Here is a 22,421-nt window from a genome sequence, read left to right on the forward strand (position 1 = left end):
GCAAATAATTGAGGACGTCGGTTGAAAGTGCTACTCCGAGATGAAGAGGTTGGCACTGGAAAGGTATTCGTAGTGGACCGCATCAAACCACTCAGAAGACTGATGACTCACAAAAAGAAAAAGCAAACTGGTCTCTCTGATATTCCTAACTGGGGATCCTTCTGTCCCGATTTGACTTATAAGAATTGAGCTGAAAATAAAACATATTAAAAAAATATGTTTAGAGTAAATCATTTGTTTCGACTGGGTACCCAATTATCAGACGATTATTGAAACTGGACATCCCCTCTCAAATATTCGTAACTGCGGTCCTCTTTGTCTCATACTTCAATAGCTTAAAAAAATAAACTGTTTTGAGATGGCTTAGAAAAAACATTTTAAACAAGTTCGATTCTACACCACTCATGATATTTCAAATGAATAAAAACGAAACACGTATGGTTGAATAAATACACATTTTAGCAGTCAGAAGCCGGATTTTTAAATAACTTAATGTGCGGCTTATTTGCTCGACTTCAGCAAAAATTTTCTAAATAAAAAGCCACTACACAAAAACTGTTTTCCATAATAAAGTGGTTTCGTATAAGAAACGTTTTTACCTTTCTTTTATACTTAGCGTTACCATCTGCCAGACAATTTGTGTCATTTGCTAAATGATCAATGATTTTGCTAACAGAAATATTCACCCACTTCTAAGGTAAATTCAGTTTTGACGAACTTTACTGTAAGTTAAGTTTTCTTCTAGTATCGTCATTGTTTCCCTTGTTGTTTCATCAAAACATTAATTATTTGCAACAAATTACTAATGCAATGTGTTCACTCTAAGCGGTTAGATATTTTAAGCACAGCATCAAACAGTTGTGTTCAGTGGCGTGGATGAGCACTGTTCTTATGGTGTTCTTTTGCGCAGTGAATATTAGCTTTCCTAGAAATGAATAACCGCAAAATATAAATTCTTTCGTCTGCGATCGTTTGTAAGGAAGATCGGTTTTCTGTTCTTCAGTGATATTGGAATCCTTGCACGGTAGCAGGTAGGAATGAAAGCTTAGCAGAAGCCTCTCCAATATAGTTTGTTCAGAGCTAAATAACAAACTCAGAAACTCTTGAAGATTAATTTTAGAAGTATTTCTCTCGTATTTGGTAGAATATGCGAGAGGATGTGAACGGCAGAAATTTCTCCCCCATGACATGAGAGACACTATTGCTGCCAGCCTCTAATAAAAATACGTTGTCCCTGATAAAGCGGATAAGCGCAACACACAACCGCATTGCGCTGTGATAATCAATATATGTCATAAAATTAAGTACACAATATGCTTGCGACTAAAAAGCAGAAACGAGTCCCGGTACGATCAAGGGAGTTTTGTGGTATAGTATCCCTCTATCCCCTACCCATGAAGGAGGTTCTCATTTTTACTTGAAGGTGCGCCTTTGAAGCTATAGTAGCTGTGAAGTTTCACCCTGTACAAATTTCTAGAACATTCTAGAACGCTCTGAAGTGTTCGAGAACATTCCAGAACATTTGAGAGTATTCTAGAATATTCCAGAACACTTGAGAGTATTCGAGAGCATTCGGTAACATTCCGGAATGTTTCGGAAGTTTCCATAGTGATCCGGTATATTCTGGAATGTTCGGGAACATCCCAGATTATTGTGCAACATTCCAAAACACTCTCGAACGTTGTGGAGTGTCCTGGAACATTATGGACCGTTTAAAGCCTTTTTCGTATGTTCTGGAATTCGCAACTGATGAGTATATCCTATGGTAGAGGTATATAAAGGAAGACCTGTAGTTTCTTCGAACGTCAGCTTCGTATCAGTAGCGAAGGGATGAGCCGAAAAAGTTGTGCAGCGAGTGACTAAAAACAAACGGTGAATGTATGCAAAGTGATACAGTGACTGAACATAAATCTAAAATAGTCGTGTTAACTGGATCCACCGTCAGTCCTTGTTAGAACAACGTAATAATAAATGAAAAGTGCTAGTTTCCTTTTGTTCTACAGTATTAGTTTTATTGTGTTACTCGGATTTCGAATTGCAAGGTCATGTCTGAAGATGGTCTTGGAAGCCGAAAACCGGTTTATACAATAAAATTAATATTGCAAAACTAGCGCTTTTTACTTATATGAAAATAAAGTGTGAAACGTGTGTGAAGTGTACTTAGTACATTTGTTAATAAAAGGTTGATTTGATTTATATTGTAAAAAATGCTCAAACGTAAAAGAGGAGGAGATCTTGCCATTTCTGAACCGCTTGTGAAGCCAGTTCTGAACGGCGAAAACCAAAACGAACAGCGGAAAAACGAAACAGACGAAGAGCGCGAAGTACGTTCCCAAAGAACGACAATGGGCATCCTGAGAAGCAGATAAACGGAAGAACAACGAAATGAATGGATTAAAGAATCAGGAATTGCGACACAAATCTTTTAATAAAAGAGTGCCAAACATAAAAACCTCTCTACGAGAAGCGCGGACGACTACAAGTTAATAGTACAACCTAACAAATGAAGCATTCCGTTACGACTCTACGAATAACTCCCTGAGCGAAACCGAGTACGCCGGCTTGTGCTCAGTGAGAGTTTCTTTGTTTAATTCGTATTAGTTGCTTTCGTTATGCTTCAGGGAAAGTACTGTTCTGTCTGTTTAATGCACCGAGTTTTACACTGCAAAAATAACAGAACCTCTGAAGAGAGTATTGAGTGTTACTGAGACGAAGAAAATTTCTGGCGAGTGCAGCCCTTATTGTAAATGGAGCAGTTCATTTTAAATATTGCCTCCTAACTTGCTCTTCAATGATATGGGACGTAACATTCATTTTAGACGAATTTCTGTTTATATCGTAGCTTTGCTCTTCAATAATATGAGACATTACTTCCATTTTAGATAAATTTCTGTTGATATCGTAGCTTTTTCTTATGATGTCAGTTTCCTTTTATTCTGATAGAACAGTAGGCGAACAAAAAAAAAGTTATTGCGAGCTTCCACTTCTCCTACACTTCGCTGATTATGTACGTCTCCTGTAAATACGTACTTTCGTCCGTGTTGTTCGAGATCTTTCTACTTTCTTCTTCCTTACTGAATCGTACTGCATCACTTGTTTCGCTGATCAGATGTTATGTACTCGTTCTTGTTTTATATCTTCATCACTCCGTCTGTCTGGCAGAGAACAACACAGAAACTTAATTTCCGTTTGAAACTTCCAGGCAGATTAGAACCCTGTGCCGGACCGAGGCTCGAGCTCAGGACCTTTGCCTTTCGCGGGCAAGTGCTCTACCGACTGAGCTACACAAGCGCGAGTCGCGACCCCTTCTCATAGCTTCACTCCCACCAGTACTTCTCCTACCTTCCAAACTTCACAGAAGTTCCGCTTGCTGCGCATTTGAATTATTGCACTATGCCATTGAGTTTTCATTTCGAAAGGGAACCAGTATCTCTCATTTGCCAAGGGTTGTAGGCTTGGACTTTAGTTTATATGTTAACACTACGTCTTTTTTACATTAACCTTTAGTATGTTACCTGTAGTACAATACGTATACTAAAGTCTGTGAATGCATTTTTACATTTTCTTGTATTGTATGTTTTTAAGCACGACATTGTTTTGGTTGGATATCACACCAAATCTTTGTTATATAACTGCAAACAATTTTTAGAAAGCTGTAACTTTCGTACCTTGTTTCAACATTTTCATATTGTTCAATATAAATTTTACTGTCTTGATCGCAATACAAAGAAATAGATAAGCGGTTTCAGTTGTTGAGCAAGATTCTTCATATCGTAGCACCTAATGCAATTGGTATAGTAAAACACACTATCAAGCGTCACCAATACAATGCTTTGCAAACAACAAATTTTGCAGTCGGTGAAAGAATGTACATTGCACTACGGACATAATAGACAACCACTGCAAGACCGCTGTTGTGTTTCTTAAACATTAAATTTAGTTGACAAAGTTCCATTAACTTCTTAATTAACAGTACTATCATCAGTAAATATATTAAACGGAGGTCTAATGTAATGCAACGCCTTGCCTTAAAATTAAATTGCAAGAAAATGTTAAATAACGCTGAAGATAAAGTACAGTCTTGCTTCCGATTTCACTAGTTACTATTGGCAGTGACCAGTGTTCGTCAAGTTTTATTTCAATCAGTTACTTCTTGTGTGAATCCACAGCTGCGACGCTAATTTTTGAACGGTAAACGCATTTTTGCTGTCCACAGTAGGCTGTCAGAGTTTTCATGCAGATGAATTTACTATGTCATGTACTATATTAGTGACCTCTGGTCATTTTAAAATACAATTGTATCGGTGAACATATGTGGCTACACAGTTCAAGACCAGAAAACGACGCACCACGAATGAATGATGCGAATGAAACGGATATCGTTAGATGTGATATATACACACAAACAAATGATCACAATTTCTTAAAAACTGGATGAGTTTATCAGGAGAAAGAGGTTCACAAACTGAGATAGTTAATAACGCGATGGTCCACCTGTGGCCCTTATGCAAGCAGTTATTCGGCTTGGCTTTGATTGATAGAGTCCACCTGAGGGATATAGTGCCCCATTCTGCCCAACTGGCGCCTCAGATCGTTAAAATCCCGAGCTGGTTTGAGTTCCCTGTCCATTTTGTTCCAAACGTTCTCAATTGGGGAGAGATCCGGTGACCTTGCTTGTCAAGGCAGGCTTTGGCAAGCACAGAGACAAGCAATAGAAACTCTTGCCGTGTGCGGGCGGGCATTATGTTGCTGGAACGCATCCGCAGGATTTCTGACTCTCGGGCCGTATGGCAGGAGACAGCCACATTGGTAGCCCACCACTCTCTGGGTGGCCTGGAATCTCTCTGACTGGAGTGATGAGCTCCGCTTCGAAACGAGCCCCGATGAGCAGTGAAGTCGTGTCTGGAGACGCCCCAGACAACGGTGGGAAACCAACCTGACTGTTGCCCGTCATACACCATGATAGGCAGGAGTGTTGGTCTGTATGTGATACAACAACACATTTCATATCATAGCAGGAACATCAGAGGCACACTTGCAGCACAGTCGTATGTCGACGATATTCTATGTCCTTCATGCAAATCCTCGGGTTATGTTTCAGCAAGATAATGCTCGCCCACACATGGCGCACCCTACCTTGGCCAACAGGGTCACCATGTCCCTCCCTGACTGAGAACGTTTGGAGCAACATGGACAGGGCCCTCCAGTCACCTCGAGATTTTGACAGTTTAACGCACCAGTTGGACGGAAGTTGGCTGGATATTCCTGAGGGGGACATCCAATCGCTATACCACTCGATGCCAAGCCAAACAACTGCTCGCATACAGGCCAGAGGTGGACCAACGCGTTATTGACTTGCCCAGTTTGTGAAGCTCTCTCTCTTGGGTAAACCACCCAATTTTTCTGAAACACAAATCATTTGTTTGTCTGTGCATGTACACTCCTGGAAATGGAAAAAAGAACACATTGACACCGGTGTGTCAGACCCACCATACTTGCTCCGGACACTGCGAGAGGGCTGTTCAAGCAATGATCACACGCACGGCACAGCGGACACACCAGGAACCGCGGTGTTGGCCGTCGAATGGCGCTAGCTGCGCACCATTTGTGCACCGCCGCCGTCAGTGTCAGCCAGTTTGCCGTGGCATACGGAGCTCCATCGCAGTCTTTAACACTGGTAGCATGCCGCGTCACCGTGGACGTGAACCGTATGTGCAGATGACGGACTTTGAGCGAGGGCGTATAGTGGGCATGCGGGAGGCCGGGTGGATGTACCGCCGAATTGCTCAACACGTGGGTCGTGAGGTCTGCACAGTACATCGATGTTGTCGCCAGTGGTCGGCGGAAGGTGCACGTGCCCGTCGACCTGGGACCGGACCGCAGCGACGCACGGATGCACGCCAAGACCGTAGGATCCTATGCAGTGCCGTAGGGGACCGCACCGCCACTTCCCAGCAAATTAGGGACACTGTTGCTCCTGGGGTATCGGCGAGGACCATTCGCAACCGTCTCCATGAAGCTGGGCTACGGTCCCGCACACCGTTAGGCCGTCTTCCGCTCACGCCCCAACATCGTGCAGCCCGCCTCCAGTGGTGTCGCGACAGGCGTGAATGGAGGGACGAATGGAGACGTGTCGTCTTCAGCGATGAGAGTCGTTTCTGCCTTGGTGCCAATGATGGTCGTATGCGTGCTTGGCGCCGTGCAGGTGAGCGCCACAATCAGGACTGCATACGACCGAGGCACACAGGGCTAACACCCGGCATCATGGTGTGGGGAGCGATCTCCTACACCGGCCGTACACCTCTGGTGATCGTCGAGGGGACACTGAATAGTGCACGGTACATCCGAACCGTCATCGAACCCATCGTTCTACCATTCCTAGACCGGCAAGGGAACTTGCTGTTCCAACAGGACAATGCACGTCCGCATGTATCCCATGCCACCCAACGTGCTCTAGAAGGTGGAAGTCAACTACCCTGGCCAGCAAGATCTCCGGATCTGTCCCCCACTGAGCATGTTTGAGACTGGATGAAGCGTCGTCCCACGCGGTCTGCACGTCCAGCACGAACGCTGGTCCAACTGAGGCGCCAGGTGGAAATGGCATGGCAAGCCGTTCCACAGGACTACATCCAGCATCTCTACGATCGTCTCCATGGGAGAATAGCAGCCTGCATTGCTGCGAAAGGTGGATATACACTGTACTAGTGCCGACATTGTGCATGCTCTGTTGCCTGTGTCTATGTGCCTGTGGTTCTGTCAATGTGATCATGTGATGTACCTGACCCCAGGAATGTGTCAATAAAGTTTCCCCTTCCTGGGACAATGAATTCACGGTGTTCTTATTTCATTTTCCAGGAGTGTACATCGCATTTACCGATTTCTGTCCTATTCGGATAAATCCTTCATGGTGTGTGATTTTTTTCTTAGAGAATACTTTCAAACTATTTAGCTCTCTGTTTCCTAGCTCTAACCCTTCGGATGCAGCACTGAATAATTTCTAATTATACGGCACACGTTTCAAAGACGCGAGTGCATTTGAAATGGGCCAAAAGCCGAAACTGGCCAGTAATGAAAAACGTAATAAAGTTATCCATATAAAAAATTTTCGGAGTGTTTACATTAGACAGCCGGCCGCGGTGGTCTAGCAGTTCTAGGCGCGCAGTCCGGAACCGCGCGACTGCTACGGTCGCAGGTTCGAATCCTGCCTCGGGCATGGATGTGTGTGGTGTCCTTAGGTTAGTTAGGTTTAATTAGTTCTAAGTTCTAGGCGACTGATGACCTAAGATGTTAAATCGCACAGTGCTCAGAGCCATTTGAACCATTTTACAGTAGACATGAAATTAAATTAAATGGCCGTATGGCATTTTTGGCAGAGAGGTATTGTGGTTGATTAGTGCAAGTCTTTCTACATACGGGGGTGAGTCAAATGAAAACCTTAAATGTTTTTTTGAATATTATTTATTGTGCAGAAGTGGTACAAAGCTGTATCAAATGGTTCAAATGGCTCTGAGCACTATGGGACTCAACTGCTGTGGTCATTAGTCTCCTAGAACTTAGAACTACTTAAACCTAACTAACCTAAGGACATCACACACATCCATGCCCAAGACAGGATTCGAACCTGCGACCGTAGCAGTCGTACGGTTCCGGACTGCGCGCCTAAAGCTGTATCACTTTCCAACATAATCTCCCCCACGCTCAATGCAAGTCCTCCAGCGCTCACAAAGTGCACAAATTCCTTTACAAAAATATTCTTATGGTAGTCCGCGTTACCACTCATGGCGTACCTCATCATCAGAACGGAACTTCTTTCTCCCATTGCGTCTTGGAGTGGTCCAAACATGCGGAAATCGCTTGGGGGCAAGGTCTGGTGAGTATGGTGGACGAGGAAGACACTCAAAATGCAGGTCTGTGATTGTTGCAACTGTCGTACGGGCAGTGTGGGGCCTTGCATTGTCATGTTGCAAAAGGACAACTGCTGACAGCAATCCACGTAGCTTTGATTTGATTGAAGGCCGCAGATGATTTTTTAGGAGATCTGTGTATGATGCACTGGTGGCAGTGGTCTCTCTAGGCATGTAATGCTCCAAAATGACGCCTTTTTCGTCCCAAACGAGAGTCAGCATAACCTTTCCTGCTGATGGTTCTGTTCGAAATTCGTTTCCGGTTGGTTGAAGTGAACCCAGGTTTCGTCCCCAGTAAAGATTGTTGCAAGGAAGCTTTCACGTTCTCGGTCAAAGCGCCGAAGAAGTTCTTCACAAGCATCAACACGCCGTTCTCTCATTTCAGGAGTCAGCTGCCGTGGCACCCAGCTTGCAGACACTTTGTGAAACTGGAGCACATCATGCACATTGTGGTGTGCTGACCCATAACTAATCTGTAAACTTGCTGCACTGCCATTCAGTGTCACTTGGCGGTTTTCCTTCACTATGGCTTCAACTGCTGCAACGTTCTGTGGAGTCACAACTCGTGCCTGACCTGCACGAGGAGCATCTTCCACTGAAGGCACACCATTTGCGAACTTCCTACTCCATTCGTAGACTTTCTGCTGTGACAAACATGCATCACCATACTGAACCTTCATTCGTCCATGAGTTTCAATAGGTTTCACACCTTCACTACCCAAAAACCGAATAATAGAACGCTTTTCTTCCCTGGTGCAAGTCGCAAGTGGGGAGGCCATCTTTATACTGATACTGCGACGGTATGTGTGCATCTGCACTATGCTGCCACCTACAGGCTATTCTGCACGCTGTTTCTATCACGCTTACCAACTTACAGGATAACGGCGCGGAATTTCGATTTTTATTACAAATTTAAGGTTTTCATTTGACTCACCCTCGTAAAAAAAGATTATTCATTTAGAAATCTAGCTTCAATGTATGCGCTACTGTAAATACTGCCATCAGATCAGATGAAGTCCTTACGAAAGCCGCTCATATTCATTAAACCCACAGTTTCTTCCTGTCCACTCGTTTACACAAATATTGAAGTGCGGCCGCCTCGTCACGAAGCTTACAGAGAATGCTGGCGTGTACGTGCTCATGAACGCTGTCAGTCAGGAGAGTATCAGAGGCTGCAGAACGCGAGAATCGGGACGTGGTGCTCTGGTGAATGGCAGACAGTGAGCGTGGCCTGGGTCTGGTGAATGTGCAGTCCGGCGGCGACTGCGCACATCCGCTGGCCGAGCGGTCGTGACGGGACTGCGGGGCCACTTGCTGATAGCGGGGGGTGGCTGCGTCCCACCCCTGACAATCTCACCGCTCCGTTAACAAACAAGGGCCGGCGCCGGGGACGGCAAACGCCGCTGTGTAAACAGGTGCGCGCGCAGGAGTCTAGCTCCGCCCCGCTGTGTCAACGTCCGTGGGATCAGTTCCGGCCGAGGTCGGTGTATACGAGGCTTATTCCAGAAGCAGGGGCTGTTTGCTTATACGAGGACCATTCAATAATTAACACTTGGAGTGCCACCCCCACAATATTAAGTTGTCTTCAATATCGGAAGGAAAGCCACGTCCGCAATTCCAGGGGCTTTGAAAACAGAGTGTAACATTTTTTTCCCAAGGCAGTTTCAGTTGAAAAATACGTAATTTTTAATGGGACATAGTGGAATATTCCCGCTTCTGCCCCTTTAGTTTCATGAAGTTCCGATAGGTGACGGTGCTATAAATAACCTTCAAAATGGCGTCTGCAACGGAATGCGTTCCAGGCAGAGAGACTTTATTTTTGCGCTTGCAAAATGTCTACGAAGACCTGGTAGTGAACAAAAACACGATGAGTCGATAGGCGAGAAGTCTGTCATCATCGCAACAAGATCGATCGCCCAAACTTGTCTTATTTCCCGCTTACCGGCCACCCGCACGCAGATGTGACTCCTGGAACATGTGGACATTCTCATTCAGAGTGATGGACGGATCATAATTTAACAGTTAGCTGCTCAAATGGACGTCTCTGCTGGTAGTGCTAGCACAGTCGTCAAATTCAAGTTCAAATGGCTCCGAGCACTATGGGACATAACATCTGAGGTCATCAGTCCCTAGAACTTAGAACTACTTAAACCTAGCTAACCTAAGGACATCACACACATCCATGACCGAGGCAGGATTCGAAACTGCGACCGTAGCAGTTGCGTGGTTCCAAACTCAAGCGCCTAGAACCTCTCGGCCACCGCGGCTGGCTGACACAGTCGTCCATCAGTTGCAGTAGTCAAAGTTGTGTGCCTCCTGGGTTCCTCACCATCAAAGAGAAGACCATTAAGAGCCACGAAAGGTCATCCGTGCGAATAACCTTCGCGCTTCGAGACTGATCTTGAAAATTTTTGTTGAATGTCGTCACAGGCGATGAAACATATGTTCATTACTTCGAACCGGCAACAAAATGACAATCCATGGAGTGGTGCCCCATCATCTCTCCTCTGAATATAAAGTTCATAGCCGCACCCTCAGCTGATGATGTCATGGCGAGGGTCTTCCGTGACTCTGAAGGGTTTATTCTGTTTGATATCCTCCCTTATGATGCAACGATCAACTCTGAAGTGTATTGTTACTATCAAGAAAGAGAAGAAACCACTTCAGAGTCACCACAAAAATGCAAACGCATTTCTCCTTCTCCATAACAATGAGAGACTACACACAAGTTTGCACACCTTACACAAGCTCACAATACTTGAGTGGACTGTCCTCCCTCATCCATCCTACAGTCCGCATCTCCCACCTTCAGACTTCCATCTGTGCGGCCCAATAAAAGATGCACTCCACGGGAAGCAGTACGTGGTTGCTGGTGAAGTTATTGATGCAACAAGACGTTGGTACCGACGTCGAGCAGTACCATGCGAAGATACAAGCCCTCCCCGTAAGGTGGCGTAAGGCCGTTGCATTGAATGGAGATTATGTTGAAAATAGGATTTTGTAGTCAAAAGAAAAGGGAATAATATGGTGTATTGGAATCCTGAGTAAAATCAACTTCCAATGTGTTGCGTTGTTTATTGAACGCCACAGCGCAGCATATTAGTGATGACTCTGGGCATGGCAGTCCTCACTAAGATGTTTTGCCCGTAATACTAAGGGTGAATCATTGTTCCCAACATTGAAGACAGCGCATTATTACGAGTATGGTACTTAAAGGCAAATTGCTGCATACTATGAATTGTTTATGAAATCAAAATATTCTTAATTATTTTTCCACGTAATCCCCACCAACTTCTATTCACTTGTTCCATCCTGTTAAGAATCTTCTTACCCCAACAGCGAAGATTTCTTTACCTGGATTTCGAAGCCAATTTTGGTATTTTTCTCTTCTGCATTACCGTTTAACATGATACCACGTAAAGCTTCTTCATCGGACGAATCAGATAAGAATGCGAAGGGCGAGGTCACGATCTGCACAAAAAAAAAAAAAAAAAAAAAAAAAAAAAAGAGATAGGAGCTTCCAGCCTACTTTGTCAACAGTTTCCAGCCTCGATTGTTCCATATGTGGTCGAGTGTTGACTTTAAGAACCAGTACTCCTCTCCTCTGTCATGCTAGACATTTCTTCTTCAGCGGCAGCTTCACTTTGTTCTCAGCTATGCCCGAATGGTATACGCCGTTGACAGTGCATGGCTCCTATAAAAATCACAGGAAATCCGACCATGGCCACCCGGATGGATGGTTAACGGGACCTTACCAGCCTATGTTTTCGTTTTGTATTTGTTACGGACAGACAGTTCAGGGTGTCCCCTCTCCATGCTTTGACGCATGGGCTCTAGCTCAAAATGATGTAGCTTTGCCACATTCCATGTTAAAACCCCGTCCGTAAAAGCATCAACTAGGGTCTTTAGCTTGTTTGCAAACGTTAAGCCTCTAATCTTTGCCATTAACAACAAGCTCTTGGGAAGCCATCGTGTACAACGCTTGTGTTAGTTCAGTTGTTTGTTTTGAATGACAGACAGAGGTTCGATCAACACCCACTCGGCATTTTTCGGCAATTTTTTTATGCTATAAGTCATCCGTCTTCTTAGATAAGGGAGTAAATACAAGCTTGTTACGCCTATTCGATGTTCGTGTCCATATCTCTTTCTAGAAGCCATTAAAAACAAGAACTAAACGTCGCTCCGTGATGAAACTACATGACTTATCTGGTGTGCTGATCTTGGGCTGTTTTTTACATGTGATTCTAACCAAGAGTTTTGATCGATGATAAATATACTCGAGGCATTGTGGAAATTTTTTAGACAATATCTACATTACACCCATACTTTAAAAACCAGTGTGAAGCGCATGGCAGGGCGTACTTCTCGTTGAACCAATTATTTGTGCTTCTTCCCTTTCCATAATGTTCAAGTGGCATTTGAGAGCTGTAATTTATCTAATCTTGTCCTCGCGATCCCCATAGGTGTAGAGCATGTAGTATATTCCTGGATTTATCGTTTGAAGCCATTTCTTGGCACTCTGTAAGTAGGCTCTTTCAAGAGAGTTTGTGACTATCTTGAATAGTTCGCCAGTTCACTTTTATCACCATCACTGTGACGCTCTCTGTGGCCATTCGTGCTACCTACTCTGTAGTTATATGATATTCCCTGTTAGTTCTATGTGGTTAGATTTCCACAAATTTAACTAATATTCTAGAATTGGTCACATGAGCGATTTGTAAGTAATCTCTTTTGTAGATTGACTGCATGTTCCTATATTCTTCCAATGACCCGAAGTCCGCTACATGCTTCACCTGCAACTAAATCATGTTATCGTTCTATTGCATGTCCCTACAGTGTTACACCTGGCTATTTGTATGAGGTGAACGATTCTAGTTGAGACTCGTTGATACTGTAGTCTAGCGTACGTATATAAAAGAGAAAAAAATTTCAGCTTCGGGAATGAACGACATGAGAAATCTCTGTCTGACGCAAATGTTGAGTAACTGTCATTCTTCGGTGGGACGGGAATAACTATTTTTTGAACGTGTCAGGTTACTGGTTCATTTTCGTGTTATCCAAATACTGAATTAGGGATCTTGCAGCAGGAGAAATACAGTATGGCAAAACAAGACACAAAATTAGTTAGCAGACTTGATGATATGTAATTCTCACTAACATGTGTGAAATTCTGTATCATCAAAATGGCACAAAAACGTGACATTGCTTATCATGAAATGAAAATTAGGGTTTTGTGTTCCGTCAACAACTAGGCCATTACAACACCCATTACAACACCGTCACAGACTGGACAAAGACTGGAGAGGATATTGGCCATGGCTTCTTCAAGGAAATAGACCAGGAGTTAGAGTGATTTGGAAAATTCACAGGAAACCTAAACCTGGAAGGTTAGACGCGGATTTAAACTCTACTGCTACGGAGTGCCGGCCGATGTGGCCGAGCGGTTCTAGGCGCTACAGTCTGGAACCGCGAGCCCGCTACGGTCGCAGGTTCGAATCCTGCCTCGGGCATGGATGTGTATGATGTCCTTAGGTTTAAGTAGTTCTAAGTTCTAGGGGACCTAAGACCACAGAAGTTAAGTCCCATAGTGCTCAGAGCCATTTGCTACGGAGTATTACTCCTTCTGGCGGAAAACAACAGAACCAAACTTACCAGTCACTAAACTCGCCAGTAAACCATTCCATTATTTATTACAAATTCTTTCACTTCAAAGTAGATAATTTAGAGATGTGACGTCAAAAACATCACAGAACACCTACCGCATGCGACCTCCTCCTCATTCACCAGCCAGGGAGCCATTTACAATAACGCCGAACTTTAGAAATCTGCGGCCAGAAAAATTGTTTTGTTCCAACATGAAATAACGAAATAAAATATAATACAATATCCATAACTGAGCTGAGGGATTTGCTGGCTCCTATCCAGCATGTGTTCTCGTCGTGATAATCCAGCCTCTGATGTGCGACAGAACTCAGGTCCTAGATGAGACTGCTGAGTGTGTCCCGCCGAACTCTTTGGATCTTGACCGATTTTTGTACCATGGACCGTTCGATGCCTTACTGGCAGGTGAGAATTATTGGGACATCGGTATGCCTGCTTCAGTGAAGCGAATATTGGAGTGGCCGACCGGTGGATGGCTTCAAGCCAGGCGGTACTCGCAGTTACTTATGCACCTGCATCGTTCTGCAATCTGTCCAACTAAACAGAGTATAATGTGGAGATTAATCGCAAGCTACAATTCTTCTACAACACAATAAAGTGCAGAACTTTAGGATCAGAAGGTAAATTAGTAAAGCTCTAATAAAAATTAAATACTGTCAAACTGTGACGCTACAACGCAGTCCTTGCTATGACTTTTTCGCTTACCTAACACATGAAACTGTTTGTATGCGATGTATTGTCTAGTGTAAATATGTATTGTAAATATGATGTTTAAATTATTTAATATTTAACACTGGCAAGTCAGGGCATATTTAGTTAACGTTGAAGTCAGAGAGATTGTTTTGTCGTGCCGCTGGGCGCGGGAGCGCGCCAGCGGGCAGTAGTAGCAAATGACGCCGTGCTCGGTGTAAGACGTACAGTCGAGTGCTGCTATTCCTAGCTGTGTTACATCTAACGGCTAGTGTGTGGATCTAAGTACGACGGGAAAGTAAAGGTAGGCATATCTGGAAGCATGGCCGGGCAAGTTATTATGGATTAATGGGCATAGTGCTGAAGAAACGAGGGCTTAAATGTGAAGCGCACTGTGGGCCCAAGTCGCAATAGTAAAAAGCCCACAGCCACATTGTGTCGCCGCCGTGGACTTCCGTCGATCCACCGACAACGAGGGAAGTAAGGTCTACGTAATTTTCGTAGGATAAAATTGTAGAAGGCTTGCCAGTGACTGTGCTTTTCTCTGAAGTTGAACAACTAATAACAAGCACTTAATAATCGAAGTGTTGCAGTTACATCCCACCCGACGATAACACCAAGTAGGTTCCTTCCGATCCTTACCTTATTGAACCGAGTGTGTCACGCCATTATCAAGAGAAAATATGTTAATTATCAAATTATTTGCATAGACGGTGAAGAGTAAATTTCAGACTGTTTTGAACGATTGGTTATCGTAGTTAATTGTTGCATTTAATAAGCTTACGTCAACCGTAGTAACTTAACAATAGACTGAAGTTATAAATTTGATTATTAAGATTTATTTCAATGCATATTCAGCTGAAGTTAGTTCAAGGATATTTCATGAAACTATAAAGCTTATTCCACCTAACAATCGCCCAATTAATGAATCATCATCATTCAAAACATAGTTAATAAATTATTGGCAATATATTTCATTATTAATAGATTAAACCGTGCAAAGTACGTAATTTTAAAGACAGAATGACAGTCCATTATTCAAAATCTCGATAGATAATTATCTGTCTTGTCAGCATTGCACTTAGCTGACAAATTATGAACAAAATAATCATCAAAATACTTATTGAAAGTTAACCATTAACGTTTAAGTGTAGCTAGATTGTTATGACATTATTTTATATGACTACTTAGCCTGACACAGCACTTACGTAAAAGTTCCCGTTCCACCTGCTGCGCTACAAACAGGTAATCTTTATTTTTGACACTATTATTCACGTACTTAACAGTACTGTCGCTGAGCAGTTGAGCTGGCGGTCGATTTTTTGATTTCTTTTACAATCATTTCTTTCGGCAAAATTTCCACTGGCTAAATGTATTTCTAAATTATTTCCATTATTTCATTTAATGATCATTATTCAATGAAATTACTCATTGAATAACGATCAAGTTATAACGTCTCCTGTTTCTCGCGGAATAATCATTATTTACTTCGGATTCGGATGCCTTATCCCGACACGGGTCAAAATTCATAATTCACGGTCATTGTTAACTTGTAATTACGCAAATCCCGGGAAGCAGGGGGAGTTGTAAAACGGTATACGAAGAGGTTAAGTGCGGTAAAAAAAAATTAATACCAAATGGAATGGAAATACGGCCATATGTTTTCTGCCAGAGACATATCAGGCAGGAAATTTAGGTTTAGATTTTATTGTAAACAATAAATTTTCGAAATAACATTACGGATATTGAAATAAAGGTATTCTATGGACGTTACTGAAATCAGGGCGCCAACGTGCTCTCACTAGACGATGGAAAACTTCTACAGGAAGTGGAGGCAATGATGTATGGCAGCAAATCCCTCTACGTTATGATAATGGAGGATTTTAATACCCAAGTATGTACCATTTCTTAATTACCTACAGGACAAATTGTATGTAATACCATAAAAGTCACACGTACTTTAACAGAATTTGCCTAGACGAACTCTTCTTGCCATAACATATTATTCTAGAGGAAATCAAACAGAAAAAGTACTTGGCAACGACCAAATAGAACTAAACATATAACTGTCTATATTTTATTTAAATTTCACATAAACGAACTTATGCTAAGAACAACACACACACCCATGCCCGAGGGAAGACTCGAACCTCCGGCGGGACGGGCCGCGCAGTCCGTGACATGACGCCTCAACCCGCGCGGCCACTCCACGCGGCAAAAAAATTGTGAAGGATGTGTAAAACACTTTACAAATTCAAGAGGTCGTTGTTTGGTAAGATGCTGATTAAAAATAGTTACAAAGCTAGACAGGAATAGACTCATCAATAGAAAGCCAGAAATGAAGATTATGATAATTTACTTAAAACTAATGGGGTGTAAAAGGTTAAATTAAACAACCATTTTAGTAGATTAGAAAATGAATATTATAAAGGTACAGATAAAAGGTTAGTATGTAACAAAAGGTAATTACTTAAGAAAATAGCAAAAGATGAAACACACACTATGAGAGCAAAACAAAAGAATATTTGAAGTGGAGTGCGAAATCTACCGAAGAGAAAATGAGAGTTAAGAGAAAACTATAGTAGAAGCAAGGCAGGATATGAAGAGTTAAAAGAAATTATACAGAAATGTTTTAGAGTCGATGTGAGAAGATACAATGAATGAAGGAGACAAAACAGATTTGAGTAGAAGCCTCATTTTCAATTATTACGGGAGACAGGACAACATGAAGACATAGAAAATCGTACAATCTTCCTTCTTCAAATATTTGCATAGTTCAACGATAACATGTATATTCAATAATGGAATTAATATTTTAGAAAGATAAATGATATGTAAATATTCATTTCAGAAATAATGAAAGGAAAATCGCCTTGAGATGATAGTGCTTTAATGGAAATGATTAAAGCTTGAGAGAAAGTAATATAAAAGGATGCTACCACGGTTATCGGGTTTACTACCGGATGCAATCGTCGAAGGTTGACGATATTTCGGCGAACAGCCGTTCCACCATCAGATGGTACAGACCCCTCATTCCATCACTACCACTTGATGATGGCGGAACGGTTCTTCGCCGAAATATCGTGGACCTTCGACGATTGCATACGGCAGTGCACCTGAGAACCATGGACGCATCATATACGTCGGTGGAACCTCAGATTACATAACATAGAAGGAGCTTACGAAATTGCTGATGTAATGTCTGCGGAGGAAGGAAATCCCCTAAACCCGAAACAATGCTTTAGTTATTCTGTAATACTTCACAAGAAAGAAGACAAATGATTACAGACCTATCAGCAATCTCTCCATCGTGTACAAGGTAGAACCAAAATTATTAACAACCACAGAGAGAAATTTTATACTTTAATGGAGAACTGAGTTTGAATTATCACAGAATCTGTTACTCGTGCGTTCTGAAAGCTTCTGAGTCTCTTTTAAGTGACCCTGAGAAACAAGGGACTGTTTCATCATACTCTAGTATCCTGCAGAATTTATAAGCCAAGCCACAGCTTGCATGAGACTTCATCTGAATATCTGATAGAGGAGTCACACAAATTTCCGTGTGACCGAATATAACGTCACTAAAAATAAAGAAATTCCCCAAGTTTAAACTAGGAAAATGGTGAATAAATAGGTAATAACGGATTATATATAAATCACATTCGGTGGAATTTTATTATCTGCCTTTAGTGCGGGTGAACCTTAACGAGCAATGGGAGAGCTTACCTTCAGTTATGGCAAGACCAAAAGGTGTAATCAACACATTGAAAATAAAATAGTACACTTTGACAACGGAGCCGCTGAATCACTTTATCATATTTTGTAGTCCAGGAACCTTAATCCAGATGGGAGGACTGTACTTAAAAGAAAGAAGCAGAAGAATAAAAATTGACGACGGGTCTTTTGGTAAAACATATTCAAAACTTAAGTTCCAAAGTGTATGAAACCGAAAGCTTACAATCAATCCGTATTACCACTTCTGACTTGCATTGGTGCAGCATGGACTACAAACACGCACAGTCATTCAGAAACTCAGGATATATCAGCGATGATTGAGGGGCTACATGTAGGGAATTACTAGGAGAGACAGGAAAACAAATAAATGGGTAGTGGAAATATTAAAGACAAAGAGAGAACAGATTACGACAGTGATGAAAACTGTAGGCAAATGAACGGTACATCGACCAACGAAGTTCTTTCATGGATTCCAAAAGATGAAAAAATACTAAGTAGACGACTTAATAGAAGGTGCGCAAAAGCAAAGAGGGGGGGATACGTACAGCAGAACACCACAGTGCGTGGAGAGGTTTAGAAAAGTTCTAGATCCAGCAGTGGACGTCCAGTGGCTGCTGGAACATATGGGCTTGAGCTGCCATATGATCAAGAGCCTCATCCAAACTTTGTACACGTGTGACTTGCTGCTGTGAGCGGACGGCATTATAAGCTCCATTAGGAGTTTTTATGGGAAATGTGGAATGTGTGGAGCACTTGCAGCCAAACACGGTAATCATCTATCTTACTATGTGGCAAAATTAGTACGACATGCGAAACCGTTTGCACTCCTAGAATTAGAGAAATATGTGAGATAGCGTTTGAATTTAAAAGTAAGTACATCTGTGAAACGCGAGAAGCAGTTCCAACCGAACGTGTACACATATTACTCAGTACTCATAAAAACTGTACAGTGGGGTAATATACACTCCTGGAAATGGAAAAAAGAACACATTGACACCGGTGTGTCAGACCCACCATACTTGCTCCGGACACTGCGAGAGGGCTGTACAAGCAATGATCACACGCACGGCACAGCGGACACACCAGGAACCGCGTGTTGGCCGTCGAATGGCGCTAGCTGCGCAGCATTTGTGCACCGCCGCCGTCAGTGTCAGCCAGTTTGCCGTGGCATACGGAGCTCCATCGCAGTCTTTAACACTGGTAGCATGCCGCGACAACGTGGACGTGAACCGTATGTGCAGTTGACGGACTTTGAGCGAGGGCGTATAGTGGGCATGCGGGAGGCCGGGTGGACGTACCGCCGAATTGCTCAACACGTGGGGCGTGAGGTCTTCACAGTACATCGATGTCGCCAGTGGTCGGCGGAAGGTGCACGTGCCCGTCGACCTGGGACCGGACCGCAGCGACGCACGGATGCACGCCAAGACCGTAGGATCCTACGCAGTGCCGTAGGGGACCGCACCGCTACTTCCCAGCAAATTAGGGACACTGTTGCTCCTGGGATATCGGCGAGGACCATTCGCAACCGTCTCCATGAAACTGGGCTACGGTCCCGCACACCGTTAGGCCGTCTTCCGCTCACGCCCCAACATCGTGGAGCCCGCCTCCAGTGGTGTCGTGACAGGCGTGAATGGAGGGACGAATGGAGACGTGTCGTCTTCAGCGATGAGAGTCGCTTCTGCCTTGGTGCCAATGATGGTCGTATGCGTGTTTGGCGCCGTGCAGGTGAGCACCACAATCAGGACTGCATACGACCGAGGCACACAGGGCCAACACCCGGCATCATGGTGTGGGGAGCGATCTCCTACACTGGCTGTACACCTCTGGTGATCGTCGAGGGGACACTGAATAGTGCACGGTACATCCAAACCGTCATCGAATTCATCGTTCTACCATTCCTAGACCGGCAAGGGAACTTGCTGTTCCAACAGGACAATGCACGTCCGCATGTATCCCGTGCCACCCAACGTGCTCTAGAAGGTGTAAGTCAACTACCCTGGCCAGCAACATCTCCGGATCTGTCCCCCATTGAGCATGTTTGGGACTGGATGAAGCGTCGTCTCACGCGGTCTGCACGTCCAGCACGAACGCTGGTCCAACTGAGGCGCCAGGTGGAAATGGCATGGCAAGCCGTTCCACAGGACTACATCCAGCATCTCTACGATCGTCTCCATGGGAGAATCGCAGCCTGCATTGCTGCGAAAGGTGGATATACACTGTACTAGTGCCGACATTGTGCATGCTCTGTTGCCTGTGTCTATGTGCCTGTGGTTCTGTCAGTGTGATCATGTGATGTACCTGACCCCAGGAATGTGTCAATAAAGTTTCCCCTTCCTGGGACAATGAATTCACGGTGTTCTTATTTCAATTTCCAGGAGTGTACATGCATGGGTGGCAGTGAAGTAGTTACCTCTGGAATGCGTGTGACAATTTCAACCAAACTTGGTACACATAAAACTTGCTGAGAGGGAAGAAATACTGTGGACCTCATACAAGCAAATCACATCTAGGAATTTTGTCGGTTTGGGATGGAGGTGACATGCATAAATACATCAAATGACGTTGTCGGATATCAATGTAACTTCGGACAATTACACATCATCGGCGGATATTTAAATTCTTAGAACTGCACTTTTCTGAGACTGGCAGAACGGCCACCAGAGTGCATTAGTGTTCATATTTAGTACTGCGACCAGGCCTACAAGAGTGTATAAGGAGCGCTAACAGCGTCAGGTATTGAGTGATGACCATGAACGACACAGAAATACCGTATACTCACGTTAACAGCATTATCAGCGTCTGACAGTGTTTGAAATGAGCTCCACTGTAGGCCAGAGGGTGTAATTGTGCAAGAGGCAATTTTGTGGGGCTTTCCAATGTGTCGGTGGCCCGATGTCGGACTGCATGGGAACGTGAGGTTCCGATCGACCAAGTCCGAGTAACACAAGGCAGGATCTCCGTATTATGCACTAAGCTCATACTAATCACTTTACATCTGCACCTGCCAACTGAGAACAAGTTGCGGAGCCCCTTCAACATTCAGAGACTAACAGCAGCCCAACTAGAGCCACCGTTCCATATACAGCCTTCCGCTAACACAGCAACACAAACGGCTGCGTTTTTACTGTTGCTGCTACCCTGAAACATGATCTGCTGATAACAATGTTACACTGTGTTCAGCGATAAACCACTGTTCTGCACCATTGTCGGCGATTATGCCTGCGACCTTTTTCCAATGTTTCGGAGAGGCAGAGCGGTGTTATTCCTAGCGTCATGGTGTGAGGAATCATCGGCGAAGAATTTATGTCATAGCTGGTAGTGACTGATGGAGCTCTGACGTCACGGACGAACTGTGTGTCTATCTGCTACTTCTCATACGACAGTATCGTGTGCCTGATAGAACTTGCTTGGGACCAGCTCGGAATTCAATTCCGTCACACTACAATTATGTCAAAGACCAGTTACAACAGCTGTCGCTGGCTTGCCTCATGAGAGGATATAACGGCTTCAGACATAAATCAGCCGATGCACAGAAGCCAGAGTGGCTGCAACGTCAAATTGATAAGTGGGCTCATCGTGCTAGGTTCTTTAGAAATTTTATTTGGTTTTGTAATCGTTGAAATGACATCACATACCCTCGCAACGTTTCATTTCGTTTCCTCCTTCCCTGCTAAGTACTTCACTTTTTTTTTTTGTCAAGCAGAGTATTTCAGAACTACCAATATTACTTTCGAACCCGCAATCTTTGAAAACGATAGGCTGTATCACGACAGTATCGCCGAATGCAAGTTTAAGCGAATATATCGCCTAATACTGTAAATCGGTCTGTAACTTATTTGCAACGAACAGAGCTCTGTAAAATCTTCGGAAAGGACTTACACTAGCAGATATAATTTCCCAATGTGTTCCTATTCCCATAAATCAATCTACTTCCTGTAAAATATCACGACAATTATCATTTAAAAACTGACGCTGGTTGGTCTCGAGAATGGAGGGAGAGGGCTGAGGTGAGGGGCGAAGAATTAAACAGTCCTGTTATTCTACAGATATGACTGAGTAGAAGTATATACCTAAAACGTGTGAAAACTACTGAATGTTAACAATTCGGTATTACCAACAAACCATAACTTGTCGGAGATTATTATCGCGAAAAACTCGCACGCTGCACGGGTAACTTCAAGGGAAAGGCTACCACTAACAAATTGGGTACACCTGTGTATAACAGGACGGCGCGCGCTGCAGCATTCCAATTACTGGCTGCAAGTTATTGTTGCTTCGCAAGTCACGACGGGACACTGGCCCAGACCGGGATACCAAGGTCGCGCACCACAGCCGCGGTCGCAACCGCAGATAAAGATCTCGCCGGGTGTAGCTGACTAAAACAACAGCGACGCGCAGATAAATCTCGCCCTCTGACTGTTGCGGAGGGCA

Source organism: Schistocerca gregaria, chromosome 1 (genome assembly GCF_023897955.1).
Source record: "Schistocerca gregaria isolate iqSchGreg1 chromosome 1, iqSchGreg1.2, whole genome shotgun sequence".
In the NCBI taxonomy this organism is placed as follows: Eukaryota; Metazoa; Arthropoda; class Insecta; order Orthoptera; family Acrididae; genus Schistocerca; species Schistocerca gregaria.